Genomic DNA, 18,381 nt, shown 5'->3' on the forward strand with positions numbered 1-18,381 from the left:
CTCGGCTCGGTAATTTCCGTTTCGGCCCGAGGAGAGAAGACAGGTATGTGAGTGCACAACACACACACACACACACAGTAGAACATGCCATGCACACAAAACACCCCGATCCCCCCCCGATCGCCCCCCGATCCCCCCCAATCACCCCCCCCCCTGTCACAAACTGACACCAGCAGTTTTTTTTTTTTTTTTCTGATTACTGCATAGTGTCAGTTTGTGACAGTTACAGTGTTGGGACAGTGAGTATTACCCCCCTGTAGGTCTAGGATACCCCCCTAACCCCCCCTAATAAAGTTTTAACCCCTTGATCACCCCCTGTCACCAGTGTCGCTAAGCGATCATTTTTCTGATCGTTGTATTAGTGTCGCTGGTGACGCTAGTTAGGGACCTAAATATTTAGGTTCGCCGTCAGCGTTTTATAGCGACAGGGACCCCCATATACTACCGAATAAATGTTTTAACCCCTTGATTGCCCCTAGTTAACCCTTTCACCACTGATCACCGTATAACTGTTACGGGTGACGCTGGTTAGTTTGTTTATTTTTTATAGTGTCAGGGCACCCGCCGTTTATTACCGAATAAAGGTTTAGCCCCCTGATCGCCCGGCGGTGATATGCGTCGCCCCAGGCAGCGTCAGATTAGCGCCAGTACCGCTAACACCCACGCACGCAGCATACGCCTCCCTTAGTGGTATAGTATCTGATCGGATCAATATCTGATCTGATCAGATCTATACTAGCGTCCCCAGCAGTTTAGGGTTCCCAAAAACACAGTGTTAGCGGGATCAGCCCAGATACCTGCTAGCACCTGCGTTTTGCCCCTCCGCCCAGCCCAGCCCAAGTGCAGTATCGATCGATCACTGTCACTTACAAAACACTAAACGCATAACTGCAGCGTTCGCAGAGTCAGGCCTGATCCCTGCGATCGCTAACAGTTTTTTTGGTAGCATTTTGGTGAACTGGCAAGCACCAGCCCCAGGCAGCGTCAGGTTAGCGCCAGTAGCGCTAACACCCACGCACGCACCGTACAGCTCCCTTAGTGGTATAGTATCTGATCGGATCAATATCTGATCCGATCAGATCTATACTAGCGTCCCCAGCAGTTTAGGGTTCCCAAAAACGCAGTGTTGGCGGGATCAGTCCAGATACCTGCTAGCACCTGCGTTTTGCCCCTCCGCCCGGCCCAGCCCAGCCCACCCAAGTGCAGTATCGATCGATCACTGACACTTACAAAACACTAAATGCATAACTGCAGCATTCGCAGAGTCAGGCCTGATCCCTGCGATCGCTATCAGTTTTTTTGGTAGTATTTTGGTGAACTGGCAAGCACCAGCCCCAAGCAGCGTCAGATTAGCGTCAGTACCGCTAACACCCACGCACGCACCGTACACCTCCCTTAGTGGTATAGTATCTGAACGGATCAATATCTGATCCGATCAGATCTATACTGGCGTCCCCAGCAGTTTAGGGTTCCCAAAAACGCAGTGTTAGCGGGATCAGCCCAGATACCTGCTAGCACCTGCATTTTGCCCCTCCGCCCGGCCCAGCCCACCCAAGTGCAGTATCGATCGATCACTGTCACTTACAAAACACTTAACGCATAACTGCAGCATTCGCAGAGTCAGGCCTGATCCCTGCGATCGTTAACAGTTTTTTTGGTAGCTTTTTATTGAACTGGCAAGCGCCAGCGGCCTAGTACACCCTGGTCGTAGTCAAACCAGCACTGCAGTAACACTTGGTGACGTGGCGAGTCCCATAAGTGCAGTTCAAGCTGGTGAGGTGGCAAGCACAAGTAGTGTCCCGCTGCCACCAAGAAGACAAACACAGGCCCGTCGTGCCCATAGTGCCCTTCCTGCTGCATTCGCCAATCCTAATTGGGAACCCACCGCTTCTGCAGCGCCCGTACTTCCCCCATTCACATCCCCAACCAAATGCAGTCGGCTGCATGAGAGGCATTTTCTTTATGTCCTCCCGAGTACCCCTACCCAACGAACCCCCAAAAAAGATGTCGTGTCTGCAGCAAGCGCGAATATAGGCGTGACACCCTCTATTATTGTCCCTCCTGTCCTGACAATCCTGGTCTTTGCATTGGTGAATGTTTTGAACGCTACCATTCATTAGTTGAGTATTAGCGTAGGGTACAGCATTGCACAGACTAGGCACACTTTCACAGGGTCTCCCAAGATGCCATCGCATTTTGAGAGACCCGAACCTGGAACCGGTTACCGTTATAAAAGTTAGTTACAAAAAAAGTGTAAAAAAAATAAAAATATATAAAATAAAAAAAAATAGTTGTCGTTTTATTGTTCTCTCTCTCTCTCTTGTTCTGCTCTTTTTTACTGTATTCTATTCTGCAATGTTTTATTGTTATTATGTTTTATCATGTTTGCTTTTCAGGTATGCAATTTTTTATACTTTACCGTTTACTGTGCTTTATTGTTAACCATTTTTTTGTCTTCAGGTACGCCATTCACGACTTTGAATGGTTATACCAGAATGATGCCTGCAGGTTTAGGTATCATCTTGGTATCATTCTTTTCAGCCAGCGGTCAGCTTTCATGTAAAAGCAATCCTAGTGGCTAATTAGCCTCTAGACTGCTTTTACAAGCCGTGGGAGGGAAAGCCCCCCCCCCACCGTCTTCCGTGTTTTTCTCTGGCTCTCCTGTCTCAACAGGGAACCTGAGAATGCAGGCGGTGATTCAGCCAGCTGACCATAGAGCTGATCAGAGACCAGAGTGGCTCCAAACATCTCTATGGCCTAAGAAACCGGAAGCTACGAGCATTTTATGACTTAGATTTCGCCGGATGTAAATAGCGCCATTGGGAAATTGGGGAAGCATTTTATCACACCGATCTTGGTGTCATCAGATGCTTTGAGGGCAGAGGAGAGATCTAGGGTCTAATAGACCCCAATTTTTTCAAAAAAGAGTACCTGTCACTACCTATTGCTATCATAGGGGATATTTACATTCCCCGAGATAACAATAAAAATGATTAAAAAAAAAAAAAAATGAAAGGAACAGTTTAAAAATAAGATAAAAAAGCAAAAAAAAAAATAAAGAAAAAAAAAAAAAAAAAAAAAAGCACCCCTGTCGCCCCCTGCTCTCGCGCTAAGGCGAACGCAAGCGGCGGTCTGTCGTCAAACGTAAACAGCAATTGCACCATGCATGTGAGATATCGCCGCGAAGGTCAGATCGAGGGCAGTCATTTTTGCAGTAGACCTTCTCTGTAAATCTAAAGTGGTAACCTGTAAAGGCTTTTAAAGGCTTTTAAAAATGTATTTATTTTGTTGCCACTGCACGTTTGTGCGCAATTTTAAAGCATGTCATGTTTGGTATCCATGTACTCAGCCTAAGATCATCTTTTTTATTTCATCAAACATTTGGGCAATATAGTGTGTTTTAGTGCATTAAAATTTAAAAAAGTGTGTTTTTTCCCCAAAAAATGCGTTTGAAAAATCGCTGCGCAAATACTGTGTGAAAAAAAAAAATGAAACACCCACCATTTTAATCTGTAGGGCATTTGCTTTAAAAAAATATATAATGTTTGGGGGTTCAAAGTAATTTTTTTGCAAAAAAAAATAACTTTTTCATGTAAACAATGAGTGTCAGAAAGGGCTTTGTCTTCAAGTGGTTAGAAGAGTTGGTGATGTGTGACATAAGCTTCTAAATGTTGTGCATAAAATGCCAGGACAGTTCAAAACCCCCCAAATGACCCCATTTTGGAAAGTAGACACCCCAAGCTATTTGCTGAGAGGCATGTCGAGTCCATGGAATATTTTATATTGCGACACAAGTTGCGGGAAAGAGACAAATTTTTTTTTTTTTTTTTTGCATAAAGTTGTCACTAAATGATATATTGCTCAAACATGCCATGGGAATATGTGAAATTACACCCCAAAATACATTCTGCTGCTTCTCCTGAGTACGGAGATACCACATGTGTGAGACTTTTTGGGAGCCTAGCCGCGTACGGGACCCCGAAAACCAAGCACCGCCTTCAGGCTTTCTAAGGGCGTGAATTTTTGATTTCACTCTTCACTGCCTATCACAGTTTCGGAGGCCATGGAAAGCCCAGGTGGCACAAAACCCCCCCAAATGACCCCATTTTGGAAAGTAGACACCCAAAGCTATTTTCTGAGAGGTATAGTGAGTATTTTGCAGACCTCACTTTTTGTCACAAAGTTTTGAAAATTGAAAAAAGAAAAAAAAAAAAGTTTTTTCTTGTCTTTCTTCATTTTTAAAAACAAATGAGAGCTGCAAAATACTCACCATGCCACTCAGCAAATAGCTTGGGGTGCCTACTTTCCAAAATGGGGTCATTTGGGGGGGTTTTGTGCCACCTGGGCATTCCATGGCCTCCGAAACTGTGATAGGCAGTGAAGAGTGAAATCAAAAATTTTCACCCTTAGAAATCCTGAAGGCGGTGCTTGATTTTCGGGGCCCTGTACGCGGCTAGGCTCCCAAAAAGTCCCACACATGTGGTATCCCCATACTCAGGAGAAGCAGCTAAATGTATTTTGGGGTGCAATTCCACATATGCCCATGGCCTGTGTGAGCAATATATCATTAAGTGACAACTTTGTGCAAAAAAAAAAAAAAAGTGTCACTTTCCCGCAACTTGTGTCAAAATATAAAATATTCCATGGACTCAATATGCCTCTCAGCAAATAGCTTGGGGTGTCTACTTTCCAAAATGGGGTCATTTGGGGGGTTTTGTGCCACCTGGGCATTCCATGGCCTCCGAAACTGTGATAGGCAGTGAAGAGTGAAATCAAAAATTTACACCCTTAGAAATCCTGAAGGCGGTGCTTGGTTTTCGGGGCCCCGTACGCGGATAAGCTCCCAAAAAGTCCCACACATGTGGTATCCCCATACTCAGGAGAAGCAGCTGAATGTATTTTGGGGTGCAATTCCACATAGGCCCATGGCCTGTGTGAGCAATATATCATTTAGTGACAACTTTTTGTAAATATATTTTTTTTTTGTTTTTGTCATTATTCAATCACTTGGGACAAAAAAAATAAATATTCAATGGGTTCAACACGCCTCTCAGCAATTTCCTTGGGGTGTCTACTTTCCAAAATGGGGTCATTTGGGGGGGTTTTGTACTGCCCTGCCATTTTAGCACCTCAAGAAATGACATAGGCAGTCATAAACTAAAAGCTGTGTAAATTACAGAAAATGTACCCTAGTTTGTAGACGCTATAACTTTTGCGCAAACCAATAAATATATGCTTATTGACATTTTTTTTACCAAAGACATGTGGCCGAATACATTTTGGCATAAATGTATGACTAAAATTTAGTTTATTGGATTTTTTTTATAACAAAAAGTAGAAAATATCATTTTTTTTCAAAATTTTCGGTCTTTTTCCGTTTATAGCGGAAAAAATAAAAACTGCAGAGGTGATCAAATACCATCAAAAGAAAGCTCTATTTGTGGGAAGAAAAGGACGCAAATTTTGTTTGGGTACAGCATTGCATGACCGCGCAATTAGCAGTTAAAGCGACGCAGTGCCAAATTGGAAAAAGACCTCTGGTCCTTAGGCAGCATAATGGTCCGGGGCTCAAGTGGTTAAAAATTTTGTAAATAAGTAAGTTTTCTCTTTCACTGATGGGCACTGATGGGCACTGATAATGCGGCACTGACGGGCACTAATAAGGTGGCACTGACGGGCACTGATAAGGCGGCATCGATGAGGTGGCACCAATGAGCGGGCACTGATGGGCACTGACGATGGGCACTTATATGCGGCACTGATGGGCACTGGTAGGCAGCACTGATGGGTGGCACTGATATGCAACACTTATGGGCATTGATAGGCGGCACTGATGGGCACTCATGGGTGGCACTGGGTGGCACTGGTGGGCACTGATAGGAGACACTGATGGGCACTGAAAGGCTGCAAAGATGGGTTCTTATGGGTGACACTGATGGGCACTGATAGGCAGCACTGATAGGCGGCACTGATGGGCACTGATGGGCACTGATACGTGGCACTGATGGGCACTGATGGGCACTGACAGTGGTAGGCATTGGAGTGGGCACTGATTGGCAGCTGCCTGAACATTGATTGGCAGCTGCCTTTGCACTGATTAGTATTTCCCTGGGGGTCTAGGGGGCATACCTGGTGGTCCAGTGTGGTTGGTTTCCCTGGTGGTCCTGGGCGGCTTCCCTGGTGGTCCTGGGCGGCTTCCCTGGTGGTCCTGGGTAGGATACGAGGGGGGGCTGTGCTGATAAACAATCAGCACAGACCCCCCTGTCAGGAGAGCAGCCGATCGGCTCTCCTCTACTCACATCTGTCAGACGCGAGTGAGGAAAAGCCGATCACCGGCTCTTCCTATTTACATCGTGATCAGCCGTGATTGGACACGGCTGATCACGTGGTAAAGAGTCTCCATCAGAGACTCTTTACCTAGATCGGTGTTGCGGGGTGTCAGACTAACACCCCGCAACAACGATCGCCACGATGCGCGCCCCTGGGGGCGCACAGCGGCTCAATATCCTGCGGACGTCATATGACGTCCAGTCAGGATATTGAAACCACTTTGCCGCCGTCATTCTGCTATATGGCGGGCGGCAAGTGGTTAAGTTACCTATTATTTACTATTACTCTGTACCTATTTATCAGCTTATTTATTAGCCTAACTTTAGCCCAACTTTAAACTTCTTAAAGCTAAATTGTAGCTTTGTTTTTCACTTTCTAGAATATCCATAGAAACAACCTCCTGCTTTCAAATGTAGTGTTCAAAGAATAATATGTTTCCACTCTTCCAGTTGTGACTGAATCTCACCACCACGCTTTGCTGCTCTCCTAGGACTGAGGATATCTCACCATGTGCAGCACTAGAAAACAACAAACAGAGGGCGCACCAACCTAGCACCTTACCTTCATATTCTATCTATTAATTTCTCTTCAGGTTCCTAATCCAGCTGGGGATTTTGCAGCTGTGGTTTCTGCATACACTCCATTTTTAGTGAGTTTCTATACTGAGCATTTCCTCCCTATGACATCTGAGCAGCCCATGTGACTATAAAGTCACACATGTAGGTGCATACACAGTGGTAAATGACAGCCCACTCCCTCCCTTTTCCTTCATGCCCACTAACCAGCTAAATACAATGGGTGTGCGATATGACATGAAGATTAATGGAGGCTTCACTTCCCTCTTATTCTAAGACACAGGCTGGAGGGGTGTGACACAGCCTGTGACTGGCATTAATCCACCCACACCATGTTATTTGCCTAAAAATAATAAAGATTTTATTTCAAATAAATATTTGTATGCCAATTTAAAACAGTTTATTTATATTATTTATTCATATTTACTCTGTATTCCAAAGGTTGTTTTTTTTATTTTGAACATGTGACCAGCAGCAGAGGACTAAATGCTCCTCCTGCGTATGTCTCCCTGCAGACAGGTTGGGAAAGATCTGGGTCACGTGACAGCTGTATATCAATTAGGAAAAAAGGTACTTAGATGTTTTGTTTTTTATTAAATTAATTACAGTGCCATCTTACACATACAGAAATAGAAGGAACAATGTAAATTAAACAGTGTGTGTTTAGTATCATTTAATGTATTTTTTTTTTTTTAACTGTAGAAACACAATACTTTTTTTTTGCTTAACTTGTGAGGCTTTCAGTTTTTACAGATGAAGTCCATACATTTCTGGTTGGAAAACTGAAAAGGTACATGTATATGCACATGTCAGAAATCATAAGAGATTTGCACAATATCTGGCATATATGTCTGCAGATAATACTGTAAATATTAAAACTCTAATTATTATTATCTGAGAAAAAGCAACAACTATGTCAAAACCATGAGATTGTTATGAGGCGAATTAACATTATGCCCTGTACACACGGTCGGACTTTCCGATGGAATACGTGCGATCGGAGCTTGTTGTCAGAAATTCCGACCGTGTGTGGGCTCCATCGGAATTTTTCCATCGTAATTTCCAACACACAAAGTTTGAGAGCAGGCTATAAAATTTTCCAACAACAAAATCCGTTTGCATAAATTCCGACCGTGTGTGGACAATTCCGATGCACAAAGTGCTACGCATGTTCAGAATAGATTAAGAGACTAAAGCTATTGGCTACTGCCCCGTTTATAGTCCCGACGTATGTGTTTTACGTCACCGCGTTCACAACTATCGGATTTTCTGACAACTTTGTGTGACCATGTGTATGCAAAACAAGTTTGAGCCAACATCCGTCGGAAAAAATCCATGGATTTTGTTGTCGGGAATGTCCGATCAATGTCCGATTGTGTGTACAGGGCATTATTCTGTGCATAGCCAAAATAGGCCTTGATTACGAATGGAAGGTTGAAGCTGCTCATACATTATTTACCTCCTATCAAAATCCTGATAATATTCTGGAGCTTGTTTTGGTGCTTTGTGTGCTATGTTTAAGTTCTGGTGATTTGTAATGGCACACTACTCCAATGAAATTCCCCTTGGACTCTTAGAAAAAACAACTCTTTTTTTCCAGAGTCATACAAACATTCTTTTATTTGAGCTGAACAGGTTTGCTCTCAAGGTCATTGCCATTAAAAGTTCTCTAGGGGGAAAAGAAAAAAGTTCTCTAGGGCGTGGGTTTGGGGTGGGGAGTTGACTGGGGAGGGTGGGTTTCTGCCCCCTTTTTCTGAGGAAAAAAGACCCGCATATCTCATTTCACTCTGAATACAAATTGATTAAACACCAAACACCAAATTTTAATGCTTTCATTTTAAACGTAAACGCCATGGCGGAATCATTTGTCATAAGAGCAACTAGTACCTTTCTGGAGCTTTATTTTAATGCTGCATTAGAAAGCATTTACTACTTTATTTCTAAGAATAAATGACTGCCTGGAGAATTGCCACAGGATGAACCCATTTTAAACCCCCTTGAATGCTTTCAACTTCAGGTTTTCTATGTAATCTTTGATATGACGACAAACAGCCTGGGAATACATTTCTCCAAAAATCATACTTTTATTCATAATATATTTTATTTAGACCCAAACAGTTTAGTCAGTATAAAGAATGCCACATATATACAGTATATGGGAGTGGACTAAAAGTATGCACCCAAATCTCTCAATTGTACAAAAAATATGCCAACCTTTTAAGAAGTATAAAAAGAGAGTCCATGGGCAAAGTCCATAATGGCTCAGGAACCCACCAGGAGACTAATGCCCTGTACACACAACCAGTTTTCCCATTGGAATAAACTCTGAGGGTTTTTCCGACGGAGTTCTGACGGAATTCCCCTGAAACTGTCTTGCATACACACAATCACACCAAAGTCCGACCATCAAGAACGCGGTGACGTACAACCCGTACGACGGGACTAGAAAAAGGAAGTTCAATAGCCAGTAGCCAATAGCTTCCGTCTCGTACTTGCTTCAGAGCATGCGTCGTTTTTGGTACATCGGAACAGCATACAGGCGAGCGGTTTTCCCAATAGGAATTGGTTCCGTCGGAAATATTTAGAACATGTTCTCTTTCTAGGTCCATCAGAATTTTCGACATAAAAGGTCAGATGAGGCATACAAACGATCGGAATATACGATGAAAAGCTCCCGTCTGACTTTTTCTGTTGGACATTCCGCTCGTGTGTACGAGGCATTAGGGGTTAAACACATATAGAGCTGGAGGAAATATGGGCACCATTTTTATGTAGACCAACAGCCAGGCACCAATTTAAAGAAGATAAGATATAGAAAAGGTTACAGTTCCATACACAACCAAAATTACCGTATTTATCGGCGTATAACATGCACTTTTTTCCCCTTAAAATCAGGGGAAAATCGCGGGTGCGTGTTATACGCCGATCCCCTGCGATCCAGAACGAAAAAATCGCTGACCGCGATTTGAAAATGGCGCCGCCGGCGCCGAAATACACAGTGCCGGTCCTCGGCTCTTCTCGGCGGCTTTCGGTTTCACTCGAGCGCCGCCCGAACCTAGCCGAGTATACTTGGCTAGTTTCGGATAGCTCCGCTCACCGTCCGAGTGGAACCGAAAGTAAACGAGAGCCGCCGAGAAGAGCCGAGGACCGGCTCTGTGTATTTCGGCGCCGGCGGCGCCATTTTCAAATCGCGGTCGCCGATTTTGAAGCTCAGAGGCTTCAGCAAGACTGCACTGGGGCAAGGCTGGACTGGGGCAAGGCTGGACTGGACACTGGGGAAGGCTGCACTGACATGGCTGCACTGACATGGCTGCACTAGCAAGGCTGCACTGACAAGGCTGCACTAGCAAGGCTGCACTGACAAGGCTGCACTGACAAGGCTGCACTGACATGGCTGCACTAGCAAGGCTGCACTGACAAGGCTGCACTGACAAGGCTGCACTGACATGGCTGCACTGGCAAGGCTGCACTGACATGGCTGCACTGGCAAGGCTGCACTGACATGGCTGCACTGAGAAGGCTGCAATGATGGGCATTTAAATGTAAGTTTTTTTCCCTTCAACTTCCCTCCTAAACGTTTTTTTTCCTTAAAATTCCCTCCTAAATTGAGGTGCGTGTTATACGCCGGTGCGTGTTATACGCCGATAAATACGGTATATGTCAAAAAAAGTATATACATATATATTTAGACAGGGGGCAGAGAGGGGCAAGGCACATGGCTCTTTCACAAGTTATGCACAGTTTCACTGCCGCGGTTATCAATTCTGATCGTGTCTTCTCTTTTACAGGTAAATGTCTTCTGTCCATCTGTACACTCTACTGAACTGACATTGCTGTATCATATTTGGTAAATGTCTTCTGTCAGGGCCGATCCTAGGGTCACCGGCGCCTGGGTGCAGAAATATTTCTGGCGCCCCCACATGGGCGTGGTCATCTTACCAACTCCTCCCCTTTACAAATGTTTCTATGGCAATGACTCAAACACAGAGATGCTCTCCTAAGAACTCTTTGTTACCCTAGGATCCTCCCATGATCTTTTAACAATAAAAAAAAAAATACAGGAAGAGCGTACACTAATGAGACCTGGAGGGGAGTCTCTCTGATGCACACAAAGAGGGCTTCTGTTAGAGAGTCTGTTAGAAAGAACCCCCAGACATAGTACAGGAGATGATCAGAGACTGCAGATATAGATCAGGAGATGATCAGAGACTGCAGACATAGTACAGGAGATGGTCAGAGACTGCAGACATAGTACAGGAGATGGTCAGAGACTGCAGACATAGTACAGGAGATGGTCAGAGACTGCAGACATAGTACAGGAGATGGTCAGAGACTGCAGACATGGTACAGGAGATGGTCAGAGACTGCAGACATAGTACAGGAGATGGTCAGAGACTGCAGACATAGTACAGGAGATGGTCAGAGACTGCAGACATAGTACAGGAGATGGTCAGAGACTGCAGACATAGTACAGGAGATGGTCAGAGACTGCAGACATAGTACAGGAGATGGTCAGAGACTGCAGACATAGTACAGGAGATGGTCAGAGACTGCAGACATAGTACAGGAGATGATCAGAGATTGCAGACATAATACAGGAGATGGTCAGAGACTGCAGACATAGTACAGGAGATGGTCAGAGACTGCAGACATAGTACAGGAGATGGTCAGAGACTGCAGACATAGTACAGGAGATGGTCAGAGACTGCAGACATAGTACAGGAGATGGTCAGAGACTGCAGACATAGTACAGGAGATGGTCAGAGACTGCAGACATAGTACAGGAGATGATCAGAGACTGCAGATATTGTACAGGAGATGATCAGAGACTGCAGATATTGTACAGGAGATGATCAGAGACTGCAGACATAGTACAGGAGATGATCAGAGACTGCAGACATAGTACAGGAGATGGTCAGAGATTGCAGACATAATACAGGAGATGGTCAGAGACTGCAGACATGATACAGGAGATGGTCAGAGACTGCAGACATGATACAGGAGATGATCAGAGACTGCAGACATGATACAAGAGATGGTCAGAGACTGCAGACATGATACAGGAGATGATCAGAGACTGCAGACATGATACAAGAGATGGTCAGAGACTGCAGACATGATACAGGAGATGATCAGAGACTGCAGACATAGTACAGGAGATGGTCAGAGACTGCAGACATGATACAGGAGATGGTCAGAGACTGCAGACATGATACAAGAGATGGTCAGAGACTGCAGACATGATACAGGAGATGATCAGAGACTGCAGACATAGTACAGGAGATGGTCAGAGACTGCAGACATGATACAGGAGATGATCAGAGACTGCAGACATGATACAGGAGATGATCAGAGACTGCAGACATGATACAAGAGATGGTCAGAGACTGCAGACATGATACAGGAGATGATCAGAGACTGCAGACATGATACAAGAGATGGTCAGAGACTGCAGACATGATACAGGAGATGATCAGAGACTGCAGACATAGTACAGGAGATGATCAGAGACTGCAGACATGATACAAGAGATGGTCAGAGACTGCAGACATGATACAAGAGATGGTCAGAGACTGCAGACATGATACAGGAGATGATCAGAGACTGCAGACATGATACAAGAGATGGTCAGAGACTGCAGACATAGTACAGGAGATGGTCAGAGACTGCAGACATGATACAGGAGATGGTCAGAGACTGCAGACATGATACAGGAGATGATCAGAGACTGCAGATAGTGTACAGGAGATGATCAGAGACTGCAGACATAGTACATGAGATGATCAGAGATTGCAGGCATAATACAGGAGATGATCAGAGACTGCAGACATAGTACAGGAGATGATCAGAGACTGCAGACATAGTACAGGAGATGATCAGAGATTGCAGACATAATACAGGAGATGATCAGAGACTGCAGACATAGTACAGGAGATGATCAGAGATTGCAGACATAGTACAGGAGATGGTCAGAGACTGCAGACATGATACAGGAGATGATCAGAGACTGCAGACATGATACAGGAGATGATCAGAGACTGCAGACATAGTACAGGAGATGGTCAGAGACTGCAGACATGATACAGGAGATGATCAGAGACTGCAGACATGATACAGGAGATGATCAGAGACTGCAGATATGATACAAGAGATGGTCAGAGACTGCAGACATGATACAGGAGATGATCAGAGACTGCAGACATGATACAAGAGATGGTCAGAGACTGCAGACATGATACAGGAGATGATCAGAGACTGCAGACATAGTACAGGAGATGATCAGAGACTGCAGACATAGTACAGGAGATGGTCAGAGACTGCAGACATGATACAGGAGATGATCAGAGACTGCAGACATGATACAAGAGATAGTCAGAGACTCCAGACATGATACAGGAGATGATCAGAGACTGCAGACATGATACAGGAGATGATCAGAGACTGCAGACATAGTACAGGAGATGGTCAGAGACTGCAGACATGATACAGGAGATGGTCAGAGACTGCATACATGATACAGGAGATGATCAGAGACTGCAGATATTGTACAAGAGATGATCAGAGATTGCAGACATAATACAGGAGATGATCAGAGACTGCAGACATAGTACAGGAGATGATCAGAGACTGCAGACATAGTACAGGAGATGATCAGAGACTGCAGACATAGTACAGGAGATGATCAGAGACTGCAGACATAGTACAGGAGATGATCAGAGATTGCAGACATAATACAGGAGATGGTCAGAGACTGCAGACATGATACAGGAGATGATCAGAGACTGCAGACATGATACAAGAGATGATCAGAGACTGCAGACATAGTACAGGAGATGGTCAGAGACTGCAGACATGATACAGGAGATGGTCAGAGACTGCAGACATGATACAAGAGATGATCAGAGACTGCAGACATGATACAGGAGATGATCAGAGACTGCAGATATTGTACAGGAGATGATCAGAGATTGCAGACATAATACAGGAGATGATCAGAGACTGCAGACATAGTACAGGAGATGATCAGAGACTACAGACATGATACAGGAGATGATCAGAGACTGCAGACATGATACAAAAGATGGTCAGAGACTGCAGACATGATACAAGAGATGATCAGAGACTGCAGACATAGTACAGGAGATGATCAGAGATTGCAGACATAATACAGGAGATGATCAGAGACTGCAGACATAATACAGGAGATGGTCAGAGACTGCAGACATAATACAGGAGATGGTCAGAGACTGCAGACATAATACAGGAGATGATCAGAGACTGCAGACATAGTACATATTGGCCGATCGGCCCTCTCACCTGACCCAGCAATACAGCAACGGTTCCTCTGATCAGGAGTCAGCTCACTCTGAATTGCCCATGGTGACTCCGCTGTATTCCTGCAATGACTCCATTCCTTTCAATGCCAGCGATGGCGCTAGGCTGTGTGCCTTTCCCTCTGGTGGTGCAGGGCAGCGGGGTTCTCTCTCTGATGGTGTTCTCTCAGCACTGTCCTCTCCCTCTGGAGTCCTGGGTGTACTTCCCTGAAAACTTTCCCAGGCTCCTGTCTCTCTCTCTCTCTCTCTTTCCCATTCAGCTGAGCATGTTGTGTGGGCTGCAGTTTCCGTGTTACAGTGGGGCTGCCAGTTCTCCGGACTATATGTCCCACAATCCTCTTCTCTGCTCCTTTTTTCTTTTCCATTAGTACAGACCCCCCAGGACAGACCCCCCTCCATTAGTACAGAACCCCCTCCATTAGTACAGACCCCCATATTAGTACAGACCCCACCATTAGTACAGATCCCCCCTCCATTAGTACAGACCCCATTAGTACAGACCCCCCCTCCATTAGTACAGACCCCACCTCCATTAGTACAGACCCCCTCATTAGTACAGACCCCCCCATTAGTACAGACCCCCCCATTAGTACAGACCCCCCTCCATTAGTAGAGACCCCCATATTAGTAAAGACCCCCCCCTCCATTAGTACAGACCCCATTAGTACAGACCTCCCCTCCATTAGTACAGACCCCATTAGTACAGACCCCCCCTCCATTAGTACAGACCCCCCTCCATTAGTACAGACCCCCCCTCCATTAGTACAGACCCCATTAGTACAGACCCCCTCTCCATTAGTACAGACCCCCCAGGACAGACCCCCTCTCCATTAGTACAGACCCCCCAGGACAGACCCCCCTCCATTAGTAGAGACCCCCATATTAGTACAGACCCCACCATTAGTACAGACCCCCCTCCATTAGTACAGACCCCATTAGTACAGACCCCCTCTCCATTAGTACAGACCCCACCATTAGTACAGACCCCCTCTCCATTAGTACAGACCCCATCTCCATTAATACAGACCCCATCTCCATTAGTACAGCCCCCCTCCATTAGTACAGCCCCCCCTGCACTAGTACAGCCCCCCCTGCACTAGTACAGCCCCCCCTCCATTAGTACAGCGCCCCCTCCATTAGTACAGCCCCACCTCCATTAATGTAGCCCCCCTCCATTAGTACAGCCCCCCCTTCATTAGTACAGCCCCCCCCTCCATTAGTACAGCCCCCCCTCCATTAGTACAGCCCCCCCCTTCATTAGTACAGCCCCTCCATTAGTACAGCCCCCCCTCCATTAGTACAGCGTCCCCTCCATTAGTACAGCCCCCCCCCTCCATTAGGGTACATATATACACCCGGGCGGCAGCTGAAGAGGAGAGAACAGTGTGCAGCCAGCCGCGCCGCCCGGGTGAAGAGCAGAGGAGTTTAAAATAGGCAGGAGTGGGAGACACAGAGCAGAATGTGTCGGGCACATACCACTCCTCCGCTCCCTCCCCCCCGCGCGACATCACTGTGCGGCTGGTCTCTCTCCACGCAGAGACCAGCCGCTCAGGAGGGAGGGGCTTGAGCAGCACACACAGCGGCGGCGGCGGCGCCTTTCTTCTTTTAACACCGGCGGAGAGCGCCGCCACCGGACGCAATCAAGAGGAGGAGGAGGAGGGAAGGGAGCACTCCGGCGCTTCAGCGCCCCCACCTCTCTGGCGCCTGGGTGCACTGCACCCCGTGCACCCCGTCTAGGACCGGCCCTGTCTTCTGTTCATCTGTACACTCTACTGAACTGACATTGCTGTATCATAGTTGGTAAATGTCTTCTTCTGCCATATCTTTAAACTTCTATATTTGATGCTAGTTATATAACAACCACACTGCAATAGCAACATTACTGGTAATTGATTCTCAACCCCATTTGGCTTGAGTGATCAAAAGAGGTAATTAGCTTTACGACCCTAGCCTGTGTCTGGTCTGGTATTGGCCATCTCCTCTCACATATTCAGGTGTCTCAAATCAGACCCTATAATGACCAATAGAGAAATGCATGCATGCTCAGTCTCCCTATAAATTTAAAGCAGCCTAAGGGGTGGCACAGATAGGGGCAAGGAGCAGAAAAGATGGCTCTTTCCTGAGTGGCTCTGTCATGAGTGATGCGCAGCTTCATAAACGCAGTTTGCTGAAAGCATGATAACTAAAGCTGGATGAAGATACAACAAGAACTTTGCTACACTCTGCAAGACGACACGCAAACCAGCATTTGACATTTATTTTATATCAAGTCAGATTCCCACTCTCTATCCACTAATATGCTCCTTATTCTCTTCCTTCTCACATCAGTGTCTTCTATCCTCAAATTATCCTTACTCTACCCCTCCTCTCTACCCTCCAGAATGCACATATCACCCTCACTCCTACCCTCTCCCTACTACCGTACCCATCATCTCCTGCATTTGCTGCACCCATGCACCCACATGCTGACATAAATGCCAGGGCCACTAGACACGTGTGCTCATGCACATCCCACTCCCATCTTGCCTTCCTCGCCCTCCTCCTTCTCCTAGTTTCAAGTGACATTTCTCATAATCCTGGTCCGCCATTTTCCAACTGCAAGACACATATCCAATACCCCTCCTCCTATGGCAACCACCGCAATCCACTCAGTTTAATTTCTATCCCCTGCTTGCTCAAAGCAGCCCACCTATCTCATGCGCCTTTTGGAATGCCCGCTCCATCTGTAACAAGCTAACATCTGTACATGACCTCTTCATCTCTCATGGCTTTAACATACTCGCCATAACCGAAACCTGGCTTCAAAATTTTGACTCAGCTTTTCCTGCTGCCCTCTCCCATGATAGAAAGAAGGTGGAGATAGATTCCTTCTATCCCCACAAAGCACCTTCCAAGTCCTTCCTATCCCTCCCTCTCTATCCCTCTCTTCTTTCGAGATGCATCGTATTCGTCTGTTTTCTCATATTTCTCTGAGGATTGCAGCAATTTATCGACCTCCTGGACCGGTATTGCGCTTTCTTGATGACTTTGCTGCCTGGCTACCCTACTTTCTCTCCTCTGAAACACCCACAATCATTCTTGGTGACTTCAACATTCCTGTCAATGTTAACAGCCCAACTACAGCTAAACTTCTCGACTTAACCTCATCTTTTGACCTAACCCAATGGACACATACTTCCACTCACTCCAATGGTAATACCCTTGACCTTGTATTCTCCCATCTCTGCAACCCTGGAACCTCAAAAATACCCCCTTTCCTCTCTCTGATCACAAGCTCATTAGTTTCACTGTATCCTTGCCTCCAACCACCCATCCCTCCAAGCAGCAAACAATTACTTGTAGGAACCTTGGCCACTTTAACCCTTCTATTCTCTATTCTGCTACTGACCACTAGGGATGGGCAGAACACCCCCCTTTCAGTTTGCATCCAGAACATGCGAACAGTCAAAAACTTTGTTTGAACACGCGAACACCGTTAAAGTCTATGGGACACAAACATGAAAAATCAAAAGTGCTAATTTTAAAGGCTTATGTGCAAGTTATTGTCATAAAAAGTGTTTGGGGACCTGGGTCCTGCCCCAGGGGACATGTATCAATGCAAAAAAAAGTTTTAAAAACGGCCGTTTTTTCGGGAGCAGTGATTTTAATAAAGCTTAAAGTGAAACAATAAAAGTGAAATATTCCTTTAAATTTCGTACCTGGGGGGGTGTCTATATTATGCCTGTAAAGTGGCGCTTTTTTCCCATATTTAGAATAGTCTGACAGCAAAATGACATTTCTAAAGGGAAAAAAAAAGTCATGAAGTAATAGCGGCTATAGTGAAATGTCGGATATAGTGAATTGTCTATGGGAGCAATCAAAAGTGCTTGCATATAAACTTGCATATAAGCCTTTAAAATTAACACTTTTGATTTCTCCCATAGACTTTTAAAGGGTGTTCCACGGCTTTCGAATTTGCCGCAAACACCCCAAATTGTTCGCTATTCGGCGAACGAGCAAACAGCCAATGTTCGAGTCGAACTCATGTTCAGCCCGAACATAAAGCCTATCCCTACTGACCACCTATATGAAATAATCTCTCCCCTGTCCTCAGGGCCGATCCTGGCTGGGGTGCACGGGGTGCAGTGCACCCAGGCGCCACA

The sequence above is a fragment of the Aquarana catesbeiana genome, linkage group LG01 (assembly GCF_042186555.1).
Source record: "Aquarana catesbeiana isolate 2022-GZ linkage group LG01, ASM4218655v1, whole genome shotgun sequence".
NCBI lineage: Eukaryota > Metazoa > Chordata > Amphibia > Anura > Ranidae > Aquarana > Aquarana catesbeiana.